The following is a 16,007-nucleotide window of genomic DNA, read 5'->3' on the forward strand; positions in this document are numbered from 1 at the left end:
TGACACCCACTGTCCATGTACATCCACTTCAATTGTCATAACTCTACTATTCTCAAGATTGATATACTTATATATAACATCTATAAAACCATATAATCCTATATAAGGATGTAAATAATTTGCCTTATTAACAATGGTTTTTTCCCCATTTACATTTTTTGTGTCTCTCTTGAGTTTTGTATTTGAAGATCAAATTTTGCATTGAGCTCTGACCTTTTCATCAGGAAGGTCTGGAATTCCCTTATTTTATTGAATGTCCATCTCCTTGCCTGAAAAAAATATGCTCAATTTTGCTGGGTAGTTGATCCTTGTTTATAGTCCAAGCTACTTTACCTTTTGGAATATCATATTCCAATTTCTCCTGTCGTTTAATGAAGAAGCTGAAAAATCCTGCATGCTTCTGACTGTAGTTCTGCAATATTTGAATTGTTTCTTTCTGGATACTTGCAGATTTTTCTCCTTGACCTGATAATTCTGGAATTTGGCTACAATATTTCTTGGACTTTTCAATTTGAGATCTCTTTCAGGGGGTGATCAGTGGATTCTTTCGATGACTATTTTACCCTCTGATTCTAAGACCTTGTTGCAACAGTTCAGATAGCAGCTGCTTTGGGTAAGAAAGACCAACACAAGCCCAACAACAAAGACAACATAGCACAGGTTCCTTTGATCTGCTTTACTAAGGAAAGCAATGTTAAGGTGTTAACAATCTTATTTTAAGCCAACATATACATATAAACTCACTAAGTTCACGGGAAAAAGCCAGTACCCTGAACTTCATAGCAAATACAAACAAATTACAAACATGCATTATAAACAGACCAAATACAATTCATAGTTATCAAGAAACCAACATCTAAGTTCAAGAGCCAGGGAGCTCATAACAATGGCTGGCCCAGAGTCGTGCCCCACTCCTCCTGTGGCTCAGAGTCCCAGGCAAATATCTCTGTCTTCTCTTTTTATGCACTCTTTAGCCATTATCAAATGTCATCTGAGCAACCAGAATTCAAGCTCCTACTATTGGCTCTGGTCTTAGCAACTCCTCTTAGGAACCTGGGGACTTCACGCCCCCATAGGCTTGAGCACTTAGTAGATAGAGGTTTGGGCCTGGAGCTTTGCACCTAGTAAAGTTCAATCAAAGACACTGAATTTATCATTCTAAAACAATAAAAAGTCCCAACTTAACTTATATTACAGACCTTGGGAAGTTATCCTTGACTTCTTGAAACCTACTGTACAGGCTCTTTTTCTCATCATGGCTTTCCGATAGACCAATAATTCTTACATTGTCTCTCCTAGATCTGTTTTCCAGGTCAGTTGTTTTTCCTATCATATACTTCATGCTCTCTTCTATTTTTCCATTCTTCAGATTTTGTTTGACTGATACTTGATGTTTCATATAGTTGTTAGCTTCTACTTGCCCAATTCTAATTTTTAATGTATTATTTTCTTCCTTTAGCTTCTCTATCTCTTTTTCCTTTGGGTTGATTTTACTTTTCAATGAAGCATTTTCTCAGGGCAGCTAGGTGGCACAGTGAGTAGAGCATCGGCCCTGGAGTCAGGAGGACCTGAGTTTAAATCCTGACTCAGACACTTGACACATGTACTAGCTGCGTGACCTTGGGCAAGTCACTTAAACTCAATTGCCCTGCCAAAGAAACAAAAAAAAATTAAAAAGTGAGACATTTTCGCTTTTTATATTCGGGATCTCCTTAACCCTTTCACCAATTTTACTTTTTAAAGATTTGTTTTCAACAGTGATTTTTTTCCCATCTTTTTCCATTTTTTTCTTTTCCCTCCCTAATCTATTTTTTAAAGTCCTCTTTGAGTTCTTCCAGGAATTTTTTTTTTGGTCTGGAAAGCAGTTCTTCCTTTAGCTTCTCTATCTCCTTTTGAGGTTTCAGATATGAGTATAGTGTCCATGCTGTCCTCTTCTGAATAGGTATTTTGATCTTTCCTGTTTCCATAATAGGATTCAATGGTCTTTGGGTTTTTAGTGTGCTTTTTCATGGTGTTTTTTTCCTCTTGGCTTCTAAAGTGAATCTCTGCTTCTGGGACTTGGGGTGGGGGGGTGGTCTGTCCCAAGCTTCTTGTTTTAGAATCTGCAGGCCTGCTAACTGCCTTTGTGCGTTAGGGCCTCTGGTTTCATGAGGTGTGGCGGAGGGGTGGTATGACTGCTGGAACTCTCCTCTTCCCTGAGAATACTTTACAGCAATGATGATCTCACCTGTTGTCTGTGCTGTTTTATGCCACTTCCTCTGGCTGTGCAAAGGGATTTCTGGGGTCCTGGTGTGGACATTCGCCAGTTCCACCTGCCTGGGGCTCAGTAACTCTCGTTGTTCTGCTGAGGTGGGGCCTGCTGGGACACCTCTCTTCCTGCACTAGTCTTCTTCCACCACCACAAGAAGGGCTCTCTCCCCAACTTCTCTTGCTAAAAGGCTACTGAAGCCCCACTTCTGGTTCCTCTGTTTCTCCTGAGGGAGTAGTTTCTATGTTTATTCAAGGAATGGAGGAAGAGCCAATTTACCTGGTCATTATGGCTTCTGGAAGTTCAAGAAGGTGTTTCAAACCTTTAGGTCGTGGGATGGAGGCCTCCAGGGCAGCTGCTCCTGCAGCCATAGGCTCTGCACTGGTGTCTCCCGTAGCTCTGACAGACTCCCATCCTGCGCTGAGAGGCCTGGGGCTCAATCAACACTGTAGCCAGTAGTTCTGCCCTGGGCCTGCTCCTGTTCCCTAGCCTTATATTTTCAATCCTTTTTCTCTTTAATTCCAAATTGTTATGAATACACTTACACTGCATAGGAAGAAACAATACTCATTGGAAAACCAAGAAGGTTTTAATTATATTCTACATTTATTTGTTCTGAATAAATGGGTACATCCCCTGAGTGAAGTACAGGAGAGTACAAGGACCCAGACAAACGCTAGTCCTTTTGGTGACTCCCAATTCAAATCTCCCACCTGAATCTTCATTGACTAGATGCAACCCCCTTACTGCCTATATCATGCCCTCCTCAAACAGCTTCTTAAGCCTGTGTACAAGCCTCTAACCTTTCACCACACTAGAAGCCTTGTCTCTGCTAAATAACAGCTCTGATTAGAACCAGTCACCTGACTTACACTCTGCTATTACTATCCTGTGGAAACAAAACTCCTCCCACAATTTCTCACATCATGGAGACAGCTGCCATATTAATCTTTTAAAAGTGAATATCTGGCTGTTACTTCCTTGCTCAAGTATCTTTAATTGATTCTAGGAAAAACACCAAATGCTTAGCTTAGTACACTAGAAGGAACAGATCATCAAGTGCAAAAATTTTAAATGATTTTAATGTAATTTACTATAATTTCTCCTACAGTTATAATGCAGTTTAAACAGGAAAAATAGCAGATATTATAATTTTGCTTTGAAATATTTTTTCCACCACATTACTTCTATTTTCTTTGCCTTATAAATTAAAAACAAATGAGCTAGGTACCACATTGGCTAGAGCACCAGGTGTGGAGTCAAGAGCACCTTTGTTCATATGCACAAAGAACTTTTAAATGTGCATACCCAAGGGGCAGAGCCAAGATGGCGGCTGGAAAGCAGGGACCAGCCTGAGCTCCCTGCCGAGCCCCTCCAAAAACCTATAAAAAATGGCTCTGAACCAATTCTAGAACGGCAGAACCCACAGAACAGCAGAGGGAAGCAGGGCTCCAGACCAGGACAGCCTGGATGGTCTCTGGATGAGGTCTATCCCGCACGGAGCTGGGAGCTGGGAACGGAGTGCAGCAGAGCCCCGCCTGAGCGACTTGGACCATCCAGACCAGAAGCCGGGCAGAGGGGGCCCTAGCACCCTGATTCAGTGAGCCACCGCAGTTACGAGACTTCTCAACCCACAAACACCAAAGACTGCAGAGAAGGTTAGTGGGAAAAGCTGCGGGAGTGGAAAGAGTTCGCGGTTCAGCTTCCAGCCCTGGGGGCAGCGGAGGTGGGGCAGCTACTGCTGCTGCTGCTTCCGGCTCCAGGCCCACCTTGTGGGAGGAATTAAGTGGCGGATCAGAGCAGGGGTGCACAGCCTGCCGAAGATCTGAGCCCAGTTCGGGTTGGGGGTCCTTGGGGAAGGAGCAGTGCTGGTGCGGCAGAGCTGGCACCTCCCCCCCAAACGTGGAACATAGAACTCTGTAGTCTACAAGCAGTCATACCCCACTGAAAAACTCAAAGGTCAATTTAGTTGGCTGGGATTATGGCCAGGCAGCAAAAACGCACCGAGATTCAGTCTCAGACTCTGCATTCTTTCTTTGCTGACAAAGAAGACCAAAACATACAGACAGAAGAAATTAATAAAGTCAAAGAGCCTACAACAGAAACCTCCAAGAAAAACATGAACTGGTCCCAGGCCATGGAAGAGCTCAAAAAGGATTTGGAAAAGCAGGTTACGAAAGTAGAGGAAAAATTGGAAAGAGAAATGAGAAGGATGCGAGAAAACCATGAAAAACAAGTCAATGACTTGCTAAAGGAGACCCAAAAAAATACTGAAAAATACACTGAAGAAAACAACACCTTAAAAAACAGATTAACTCAAATGGCAAAAGAGCTCCAAAAAGCCAATGAGGAGAAGAATGCCTTGAAAGGCAGAATTAGCCAAATGGAAAAGGAGGTCCAAAAGACCACTGAAGAAAATACTACTTTAAAAATTAGATTGGAGCAAGTGGAAGCTAGTGACTTTATGAGAAACCAGGATATTATAAAACAGAACCAAAGGAATGAAAAAATGGAAGACAATGTGAAATATCTCCTTGGTAAAACCACTGACCTGGAAAATAGATCCAGGAGAGATAATTTAAAAATAATTGGACTACCTGAAAGCCATGATCAAAAAAAGAGCCTAGATATCATCTTTCAAGAAATTATGAAGGAGAACTGCCCTGATATTCTAGAGCCACGGGGCAAAATAGAAATTGAAAGAATCCATCGATCGCCTACTCAAATAGATCCAAAAAAGAAATCTCCTAGGAATATTGTCGCCAAATTCCAGAGCTCCCAGATGAAGGATAAAATACTGCAAGCAGCCAGAAAGAAACAATTTGAGTATTGTGGAAACCCAATCAGAATAACCCAGGATCTGTCAGCTTCTACATTAAGAGATCGAAGGGCTTGGAATGTGATATTCCGGAGGTCAATGGAGCTAGGATTAAAACCTCGAATCACCTACCCAGCAAAACTGAGTATCATGCTCCAAGGCAAAATATGGAATTTCAATAAAATAGAGGACTTTCAAGCTTTCTCAGTGAAAATACCAGAACTGAATAGAAAATTTGACTTTCAAACATAAGAATCAAGAGAAGCATGAAAAGGTAATCAAGAAACAGAAATTGCAAGGGACTTACTAAAGTTGAACTGTTTTGTTTACATTCCTACATGGAAAGAGGACATGGATGATTCATGAGACCTCAGTATTAGGGTAGCTGAAGGGAATATGCATATATATATATGCATATATATATATATATGTTTATGTATATATATATATATATAAGTGAATGTGTATGTATGTATATATCTATGTGTATATATATGTGTGACACAAGGTGAGTTGAAGATGAAGGGAAGATATCTAAAAGAAATAAAATGAAATTAAGGGATGAGAGAGCATCATACTGAGAGAGGGAGATAGGGAGAGATAGAATGGGGTGGATTATCTCACATACAGGTGGCAAGAGGAAGCAGTTCTGTGGGAGGAGGGGAGAGGGCAGGTGAGGGGGGAAAGAGTGAACCTTGCGCTCTTCAGATTTGGCCTGAGGAGGGAATACCATACATACTCAGTTGTGTATCTTACCCCACAGGAAAGAAGAGGGAGGAAGAAAAAAAAATAAAAGGGGGGGGATGATGGAGGGGAGGGCAGATGGGGGTGGAGGTAATCAAAACAAACACTTTGGAAAGGGGACAGGGTCAAGGGAGAAAATTCAATAAAGCGGGATGGGTTGGGAAGGAGCAAAATGTAGTTAGTCTTTCACAACATGAGTATTATGGAAGGGTTATACATAATGATACACATGTGGCCTAGGTTGAATTGCTCGACTTCTTAGGGACGGTGGGTGGGAAGGGAAGAGGGGAGAGAATTTGGAACTCAAAGTTTTAAAATCAGATATTCAAAAACAAACAAAAAAAAGTTTTTGCATGCAATTAAAAAATAAGATACACAGGCAATGGGGCGTAGAAATTTATCTTGCCCTACAAGAAAGGAAGGGAAAAGGAGATGAGAGGGGAGGGGGGTGATAGAGGGGAGGGCTGACTGGGGAACAGGGCAACCAGAATATATGCCATCTTGGAGTGGGGGGGAGGGTAGAAATGGGGAGAAAATTTGTAATTCAAACTATTGTGAAAATCAATGCTGAAAACTAAATATGTCAAATAAATAAATTTTTAAAAAAAATGTGCATACCCTTTGACCCAGCAATACCATTTCTAGGGCTATATGCCAAAGAGATCACACAAGTGAGAAAGGGACCCATATGTACAAAAACATTTATAGCGGCTCTTTTTGTGAGAGCAAAGAATTGGGAATCAAGGGGATGCCCATCAATTGGGAAATGGCTGAACAAGTTACAGTATATGATTATAATGGAATGCTGTTGTGCTAAAAGAAATGAAGAGCAGATGGACTTCACAATGACATGGAGAGACTTATATGATCTGATGCTGAGCAAAGAGAGCTGAACTAGCAAAACATTGTACATAATTAAAGACATATTGTATGTGTGATGATTAACATTGATAGACTTGGCTCTCCTCACCAATGGAAGGTCCTAAGACAACTCCACAAGACTCATGATGGAAAAAGCTGTCCACATTCAGAGAAAGAATTATGGCGTCTGAATGCAGATTGGGGCAACGTATTTGCTCTCCCTTTTTTGTTTTTGTTTTTTTGTTTCTTCTTCCTCATGGTTCATTCCATTGGTTATAATTATTCTTTACCACTTGACTATTGTGAAATATATATATATATATATATATATATATATATATATATATACACATATATGTGTGTGTGTGTGTGTGTGTGTGTGTGTGTATGTAGGAACTCAAAATCTTGTGGAACTGAATGTTGTAAACTAAAAATAAATAAATTTCAATTTAAAAAGACGTGAGTTTAAATACGGCCTACCTTACTAGCTCTGTGACCCTGGGCAAGTCACTTAATTGTTTGCCTCAGTTTCCTTATCTGTATAATAAGCTGGAAAAGAAGATGGGAAACTACTTCAGTGTCTTTGCCAAGAAAACCTCAAATGGGATCATAAAACTACTGGACAATAACAACTACAACAAATGGATAAAATAAATGAATTACGTTAAGTGATGAGGATTTATCCTTTAAAGTAATCTTAAATTCTAGTCCTTCAGGTATTAAAATCTTTCCCAATGAGACTCCAGCCTCCCTTTTCATAGGGAACTAAAGGAAGATATGGAAAGGACCTTATAGACCATAGAATTTGACTTCCCTATTTTAGAGATAAGGAAACTGAGACACAGAGAGGTCCACTGACTTGCCCAGGATGATACAGCAAATAAATACTTAAGGCAAGATTTGAACTCAGTTCTTTCTGCTTTCAGGTTCAGTGTTCTATCCATTGATCACCTAGCAAACTTTGTCTTTCCAGAATTAATTTCTTATTCCTTAAACTAAATTTCTACTGTTTCTTAAACTTGGCATTCTATCCCCAAGCTCTTTGCCTTTGCCCTCATTGTATCCCCTGCTTGGAATATACTACTGCTTCAGCTCCAACTCTTAGCATCATTATTTCCAGCTTCTCCTTCTGGGGCATTTTTTCTCACCTCCCTAATGATCTCACATTTAGTGATCTATGGACCTATTTTCTTCTCCATCTCTGTTAGCATCCCCAGTGTCTCACAAGTAGCTCATACTTAATATATACTCACCAAATTGAATGGGTTCATTGGAGAGCCGTCTTCTTTCAGGTCTGCTGACGAGAAACAACCAAGATAGGGCAAACTTTCTGAAGCGCCAAAAGCCCTGGGCACAGAGGGAGAAAAGAATGCTTCATTTTGAATCTGCCTCCAGTCCTTATTCTTTGTGTAATTATGGGCAACACCTCACCTGTTTTAGACTCATTTTGCCTATGTAGAAAATGGGTACAAGAAACCTACAAGGCTCCACCTCACAGGGCTGTGGTGGGCATAGTGCCCTGTAAACCAGAAAGAATGACAGAACTGAGATCCATCATCATTTCAGCTCCATCTTTCCTTCCAAAAACCTTTAAGCCAAGATACCCTACTCATTTACCTTTCCTTAAAAGGTTTTCTAGGTCTGTGGTTCTGACTCTTAAGGAGAATACGCTTTTGACCTTTCCCTTTGCTAAAGGGCCATTTCTTAGACATTGACCAGACAAGTTTAATGGTGAGAGTAAGTCTAATTTAATGATGTGATACATTTCTGTCTGTCTCCTAGGGGCAACATCCTTTTATTAATCCAGCTCAGGGAGTTTTAATTGCAGCTGCCAAACCCAATACAGCATTATTTCTCAGGACAATGTCAGTGATTAAATATATGAGAACAGTAAGTTCTTGGTGGATATGGAGTCTCACCAAGTAGGGAAAATGAATTGTAGATTTACAGTTGTCATAGTTAGGATAACAGACTCTCAGATTTGGGAGGATTCTCACAATCTCTCCAGACCAATACCTGAAGATCATGACACATGGATGATTTCTATGACATTTCTGCTACACAAGCATTCAAGTCTGGCTTGGGTATAAAATACACGATTTCCTGAAATAATCAGACTATGAAGTTATCCACTTTTTCAGAATTTCAAAATTGCTTTATAGTGAAAAAAACTCATTGCCATCACAATTTCAAGACCCAAACCCTAGGCACAAATCACTAGACCTCCCAACATAGTGACAGACGCTGCACTCTTGTCTGTCTACATTGGTTTCTATTTGTAACATTATTCAAAATATAGTTTGACACCTCAAACTCATGTATAACTTTCATTTTAAATTCATTTTCATTTTCCTTTCAATTTTGAATTATATTTATCTCCAACCTTAATCCCTGACATCCACTACAAGAGCAAGGATGGTAAAAAAAATATTACAAATGTGTACAGTTAAGTAAAACAAATTCCCACATTGGTCATGTATGAAAAAAATAAGAAAATACAATTCAACCTGTTTGAGTCTATCAGCTCTCAATCTATGTGTGAATAGCATATTTAACTATTAAACTTTGGAACTGATTTTGGTAATTGTGTTGACTAGAGTTCCTAAGTCTTTCAAAGTTGTTTAACCTTACAATATTGTTATTCTTCATCACTCTCCATCACTATACCAGGGGCAAATTTTAGCCATCAGCTTCTCAAACCCCAAAGGTAGTGTTTGCACCTGCTACCTTCAAGAGCTGAGAATTTAATTGGCAATTATGGGTATCCTTGCATCCACCCAACTGTGAGGGCATAGTTTTTCCCCTTTCCCAATATTCTGAGTATCTATCAACAGTCATTTTAAATTATTCTAGCTTCTGCCTTCTCCCCAAAACATTTCAAATCAGACACTAGAAAATCAAGATCTTCCATTATGTTTGTTTTATTTTGTTTTTTTTTTAATTTAAGGCAATTAGACCATCTATATCAGGAATTGCTTCCAAGGGACGTATGTCAATGTACTAGAATGTTGAATGAAACAGACTGAGAATAGCTTAGCAAATTGTATTGCCCCCATCAATAAATAAGTATAAGTCTTACCCAATGATTCCACAGATTATGGATAGGTAGGGACATTCAAAGGTGATTCTCAAACTCAGTATAGACAAAACTGGAAAGATTTCCCAAGAACTTTCCATCTTAATGGTAAGTTGAGTATATTGGGAATGTGTAGATGAAACATTATGAAAGGGATGTGTGGAGGGAAACTTGAAATTAATATTATAATCTGTCATACAAAGAGCCTATCACTTCCTCCACATTGCTGCCACCTCTGGAGCTAGAGGGGTTGTCTTAATTTCTCTACCACCTATATCAATGTCTGACACATTTAAAGGGCATCTAGACCTGTGATTCTTTAATGTAGGGACTCTTCATGTGATATGCCCCTCTACAATTACCCTTAGCAAATGTGTTTAAATTATAATCTGAACTGCCTTACTCAGTGAGGAGGTATGACTTACTCAATGCTATGTAGCTAGTTTATTTCAAAGATATAACTTGATTCTAGATACTCCTAATTCACTGTCTCAATCTGTTCCTTCATCTATTAAATCATACTATCTCTTGATTTATGCATTGTGAACATTTAATCTATGCCTAGTGAATTGGACTCCATTGGATTGGAAAGCAGTTTCCTACAGGAGAATGTAGCAGTGTTTAGGCTTTAGTACCCCAGAAACCAAAGATGGCTCTTGGTAGCTAATATATCTACACCTCACAACTTATCTCTGGGACCTTGGGAAGATTGGTCTGGTATTGTTTAAAGGTTCAACTTCCAGAATTCAGCTGACGTCTCCCATAGCCAGACTCTATTGAATCATCTCTAAGAGCAGGACTCAGTCAATTAATGGAGGCATTAGCCAAACCAGAGAGACAAAAATACAGTCCTCAACAATGGTATCATTCTTTACCTTTGAGTTCCCCAGGCTTTCCTATTGTTATATCCCATCTACCACTGCTGTAAAATGCTGACTGTAAGGAGTATCCCAACTTTAAGTGAATGTAGAAATTCAGGTAGATGTGACTATCCTACATTATTAGTGATTTTAAGGAGAAAAACTAAAGTTTATATGATGGTACACAATGAAACAACTCAATCTCATTCTTGGCATGTAAACTACTGCTTTTTGCCAAAAGTTATTGCAAAGCAGGGCCTCTTATGAGCCAGCATAATTTCAGGCACATGTGACTCCTCTCTTCCCTGTTGTCAGAATTTCATCTCCTACAACAATGTCCTCCTGGGAAGTGCACCAGATTTTAAGATATTTTAAGGCTGCTCTTGGGAAATCGATCAAGTCTGTAGAATAATGAGATCTAGAATAGGAAGTATTGAGCTCCCTTTGTTTATGTCTTGTTTCTCCTCCTGCCCAATGTTTCTCTGTCTCTTTTCCCACCTCAGTTGGGTGTTGGTGACACATTGTATGATGATCAGGAAGACAAGGAATAGCCATAATTTGCCCATGCCCAGCTTTTTGCTACTTGCACTGATTGAAGGAGAAGGCTAAGCTTGGAACAGTAAATGAAACCCTCACATTAGATGTGACTTTCCTTCCTTTCCTCCAACCTATTCTAAGTCCTAGAAACAAGCAGCAAATTGACTAATTCAAGTGTCATCTGCTTGCTCTCCTCCCACCTGCTGTAATGATGGAGATGCTAATAAGCTGTGAAATGCTCTTGGGAAGCCTGGAGAAAAGAATATGCAGAATAGCACATTAATTTGGTTAGTTTTCAATTTGTTGGATGTCCCTTGGGTGGATCAGGGTGTACTGCAATACTCAGTTGGAATCTATGTTTAATTCCATTCCATAAACTTATGCCAAAAGCCTGGGATATACATAATGCCCCTCCCCCCACTCCAGAAGGACATAAGCAACTTAAGGTCACAGTTTGTTCTTTTTTATTTTGTTTCTTTCTCTATTATCAGCACCTAGGACAGTACTTGACATAGGCATTAATTCATAGTTTGTTGGTTGTTTTGAGGTGACTGGTCCATGGGCTCATAGTTACCAAGGGAAAAGGCCAGGTCCAAATTTCAAAGTCCTGATTTTCGGTTGGTGGTATTTCTTTTATACTGCTACTTTTCCCCTTGGAAGATATAAAACATTATTCAAAAAACTAGAAGCAGATTATATTTCTTTTCAAAACAATGGATGGCATTGGTTCCATAATCTTGAAAAAAAATTTATTGTCATCTTTGTCAAAAACGCTCATGTCCCACCAGAGATATATATCACCTATGCTGATCTATGAATTGATATGTATTTGCACTGATTTACACATTGGCACAAATGAAAGTTTGAGAGGGAAGACTTCAAGACATGAAATGGAATCTCACATCTTGGTTGAAACCTTGTGCGCATTATTTATAAGTTAGAGAGAAAAGAATGGAACTAGTACTTGATTCTGAAACTCATTTCTTTTTTTTTTAAATTAAATTAAATTTATTTATTTAACATATTTAGTTTTCAGCATTGGTTTTCACAAGAGTTTGAATTACAAATTTTCTCCCCATTTCTACCCCCCCCCCACTCCAAGATGACGTATATTCTGGTTGCCCTGTTCACCAGTCAGCCCTCCTTTCTGTCACCCCACTCGCCTCCCATTCCATTTTCCCTTCCCCTCTTGTAGGGCAAGCTGAATTTCTACTCCCCATTGCCTGTGTATCGTATTTTCTAGTTGAATGCAAAAAACTTTTTTTTGTTTTTGAACGTCTGTTTTTAAAAACTTTGAGTTCCAAATTCTTCCCCCTCCTCCCTTCCCACCCACCCTCCCCAAGAAGTCAAGTAATTCAACATAGGCCACACCTGTATCATTATGTATAACCCTTCCACAATACTCATGTTGTGAAAGACTAACTATATTTTGCTCCTTCCCAACCCATCCCCCTTTATTGAATTTTCTCCCTTGACCCTGTCCCCTTTCCAAAGTGTTTGTTTTGATTACCTCCACCCCCATCTGCCCTCCCCTCCATCATCCCCCCCCTTTTATTTTTTTTATCTTCCTCCCTCTCCTTTCCTGTGGGGTAAGATACCCAACTGAGTATGTATGGTAGTCCCTCCTCAGGCCAAATCTGATGAGAGCAAGGTTCACTCATTCCCCCCTCACCTGCCCTCTCCCCTCCTCCCACAGAACTGCTTCCTCTTGCCACCTTTATGTGAGATAATCCACCCCATTCTGTCTCTCCCTATCTCCCTCTCTCAATATGTTCCTCTCTCATCCCTTAATTTGATTTTATTTCTTTTAGATATCTCTGAAACTCATTTCAATGTGCATTGCTTTCAAACTTAAAGTAAAAGTAAAAGTAGACAGAATAATTGATGCAAACAAATGACCTTGCATTGGGATGATAAAATAACATGTCACTTAATATTCTGAATAAATCCAAGAGATCAATAGATTTTCTGACACCTTGGTGAATGAACACGTTTAATGTACTATGTCATTTTGCTAAGTCTGATGCCACATTCAAAGACAATGTAATGGATTTATGGGTTCAGACAAGATGACAAAATTGCCTGATGATTTAGTCTATTAGAAAGACTCGTGTTGGTGTCCAAAGCTTTGTTCCTAAATTCTAGCTCTATTTGTCTCTGCTTTGTGTGTATTCATTTTATCATCTGCTTGGATTATTTTTAAGTTTTCTTCCAGATTTGACCCAGTTATCCCAAAAAGAAAATAATCTTTCAATCTCTGTCATGGCAAGCAGAAATTAAACCATTCTTTCCTCCTTTCAGAGATGTGAGAGGCTATGGGTAAAGAATACTCTACTTCCCCAAAAGGTCACTATTTTTGTTTAACTTTGCTGTTTTCCTTTTGTACAAGTGCCAATGGGAAGGGAAATTGGAAGGAACAGTAACGTTACAACAAAAAGGCACGAGAGAAGCTTACTTTAAAAAGTAAATTTGGAAGTACCAAGTATAAAAGACTGACACCTGCGGCATGCATATTCCACTTCATGAAACAAAGTATTGTTTTATTACAGAATTCTGTCAACACATCTTCCTTAAAAAAAAGTTCATTCATGTAACATTTTCTCCTGAAACTGCAGAGAGTGGCAAAGCCAATATGTTATAATTACCTGGACACTTTCCTCTTCCATAGGCAAAAAATGTATAGCATTTATTTTAAATCTGACTCAAAACCCATCTGCAGATGCTAGGCAAAGAGCCTTAAATTAGCACCTCCATAGGGCAGATTGAATACCTTGAACCTGGCACTCCTTGTTTCTACACTCTGTTGTTTACATAGAGATATTCCAAGAGAGCACTGGTATTGTGGTTATGAACTAAGATGGAAGAGAGGCCACCTAGAAGTTGTATTTCACATGAGCTTTCTCTACTCCCCCAGTACACAAGTACCCCTACCCCCAAAAAAGTATTTCTCTCAGTCAGTCCAGGATGCTGTAAGCTTCTGGCTGAATTTTCTACCTGTCCCTCTCTCACACCAAAACCACTTATCTCATTGGTTGCTCTGGTGTCTCCTTGATAACGTGCCTTTTCCTATACCCCAGACCAAAAAGCCAGCTTGGATGTCTTGCAAGAGCTTCTTTGGACTGGTTGTTACTGTGATTTAACCATTTCTCACTCCCTCACATAATAATACCTCTGGCCTATGTTACTAAATCAATCACTGAGTTTCTGATCCCTAAAGCCATTTAGGAGATGCCCAGCTGAGAGCAATTCAAGAAGGATGCAGATAAAAGGTCCATACTCTCAAAGTCTGTTACATTTCCTCATCTATTCTTTTGACCCTGAAGAGCAACACAGTATATTCTGTTCTCTATTGAGTCTTCAACCTTCTAGTAGCTTACCCACCTTAATTTAAATGGGAATATCCTCATACTGCTAACTAGGAGATGACATCATTCCTAGTTCTAATATCAATTCCACAATATCCCCTTGCTAAGCTTGAGATCTTCTATGATAATGTGTTTTATTTGCACACTCATTTTAGATGTTATATTGAAATGTATTCAGTGAAATGATAACATGCAGACAATAAATGCAAACAATATTTTCCTCAATAATTCAGAAAGCCATCTTACCCGCAAATCTAGTATGACCTTGGAGGACAGAGCATGAATGGTCGGTGAAGAGATAGGACCAGCATCTTGTTATGAGACTATGATATAGTCAGCAAGTTCTAGGGATTGGTTTGAGGCACACCAAGGGTCACAGAGCAAGAATCATAGGTGGTCCTTGAATTCAGGTTTTCCTATCATCAAGCCAATAACACCATCCATTTTACCAGCGTCACTCGATAATTGAACAGGTTTCAATCAGTCATGAATATCAGAATATGAGAGTAGTTAGAAGAAATTAATTTATTTTAATAGAAAAAAAAATCACTGGATCTCTACAGAAGGTAAAGAGATCGTATCGGGGAAAAGCAGTGATACCTAGGCCACAATTGGCTAAGTCGTTCATCTGACCTAGGATTTTTACTGGACTACATCATGTAAATATAATAAAATAAAGTTTAATAAAATCAAAATCATATATTTGGCTTAAAAGGAAAAAAAAGACTGCTTCACCAGTATAAAATGGGGAAGGCATGAGTTTGTCAAGGGAAGGGTATCTGGGAAAGATCTGGTTCCCTCAGTAGAGAGCCTGTTTGATTTAAGTCAGGGTATTATAGCAGCAGAAAGAGAGGAAGGAAACTTGGGTACCTTAATAGGACCATGGCATCCATATTCCTAATGTCCTTTACCCTAATCAGGCCATATTTAGAGCTTTGTGTAAAGTTTCAGACACCTCAGTTTAGGAAGAACATTGGTGAATTGGAGACACTCCAGTGGAAGACAACCATGGAGGGTTAAAAACTGGGGGAAAACATTATATGATGATACTAGGGATATTTACCTTGGAGAAGAGAAGACTCAAGGGAGAAGCCTGGATGATTGCCGTCAAGTGTTTCAAGAACTGTCCATGAAAAAGGGATCTGATTTGTTCTGCTTGATGTCAGTGGACAAAATAAGAAATAATGGCTTGAGGTTGAAAATAGAAATATTAATATGAAGTAAGGAAATGTCCCCTAACATTCAGAGATGTCCCAAAGTGGCATTGATCAGGGTGCAGCAGGTAACCCTTCACTAGGGGTCTTCAAACACAGGTTTTGTGGTCTGTGGGGGTAGGTTACAGGAGATTTCTCATTCAAATAAGGGTTGTACTAGATAACCAATGAATTCCCTTTACAACCATAGCCTTTGATACTCTGAACTGAGATTCTGTGACTCAGTTATCTTGCGACTGTATAGTTCATATCCTAGCATTGTAGGCTGAGAAGAGGACCCTTGA

This window comes from Trichosurus vulpecula, chromosome 5 (genome assembly GCF_011100635.1).
Source record: "Trichosurus vulpecula isolate mTriVul1 chromosome 5, mTriVul1.pri, whole genome shotgun sequence".
Lineage (NCBI taxonomy): Eukaryota > Metazoa > Chordata > Mammalia > Diprotodontia > Phalangeridae > Trichosurus > Trichosurus vulpecula.